At 38.8% G+C, this 1019-nt stretch overlaps 1 protein-coding gene across 7 annotated transcripts in view; it reads right to left on the minus strand.

The window, feature by feature from the left end:
* The window catches only part of Arhgef33 (Rho guanine nucleotide exchange factor 33), a 63797-nt gene that overhangs the window by 47579 nt on the left and 15199 nt on the right, over positions 1-1019 (minus strand). The gene's annotated exons all lie outside the window — the stretch shown is intronic.

Below are 1019 nucleotides of genomic sequence, written 5' to 3' on the forward strand. Positions count from 1 at the left end.
GGGGGAGAGGGAGAGAGAGAGGGAGAGGGAGAGGGAGAAGGAAAGGGAGAGGGAGAAAGAGCAAGCAAGCTGTTTACTTGGAAACTACAGCACATAAGTGAAGACAGTTCTGATCCAGCACTTGAATTCTATGAGAGAAGTGACAAGCCAGTCTCTGATTATCATAAGAATATAAGAAATTCTGTACTTTTACCTTAAAGAAGTGAAAAATAAAAATGGGGGGGGGGGGCTGAAGAGCTGGCTAAGTGGTTACGAGCACTGGATGTTCTTCTAGAGGACTCCAGTTCAGTTCCCAGGACCCATGCCAAGTGGCTCACAATCATTTGTAACGCTGGCTCCAGGGGAGTCAAGACCTGATCTTCAAGGGGAGTCACTCATGTGTACATACAATTACACAAACATACATACATGCAAACAATCAAAATATTAAAAATAAATATTTTTTAAATAGGGGAATAAATAAATATTAGTAAAAATTTCTTTGAAAATAAAAAAGGATTTTGATTTTTCATTTCTTGTGTTTTAATAGAAAAAGAAGTAATGACATTTTTCACAATTAGCTTTGCTCCATGTGTTGGTAGTGACAAGAGCTGTCTTCAGCAGTCAGCCAGGGCAATGGGAAGCACATGCCTACTGGTTGAACAACATACAAGATCACCTTTGGAGTCATAGGGTACAAACCCTAAGCTTTCTCAAACAAGGGTAAAGAACGTAGGTAAACTGATTAACCTCTGGGTAGCAGTGTGCTCATCTGTAGAGTAATTATAATAATGACAACTCTTTTCCAGGACTGTCTGGAGGATGAAATAAGTAAATATAAGTGAAGACCCACCCCCATACACAGGCTTGGTACAGAAGTGCTCCAAAATTTTAAATCATTTCTTCTTCAAGTGGTAAATAAAAAAGCTAAACACAGGGCTAATATCCAATGCATACAAAGAACTCAAGAAGTCAAGAAGTTAGACTCCAGAGAACCAAATAACCCTATTAAAAAATGGGGTACAGAACTAAACAAAGAA

The sequence above is a fragment of the Mastomys coucha genome, unplaced genomic scaffold (genome assembly GCF_008632895.1).
Source record: "Mastomys coucha isolate ucsf_1 unplaced genomic scaffold, UCSF_Mcou_1 pScaffold6, whole genome shotgun sequence".
In the NCBI taxonomy this organism is placed as follows: Eukaryota; Metazoa; Chordata; class Mammalia; order Rodentia; family Muridae; genus Mastomys; species Mastomys coucha.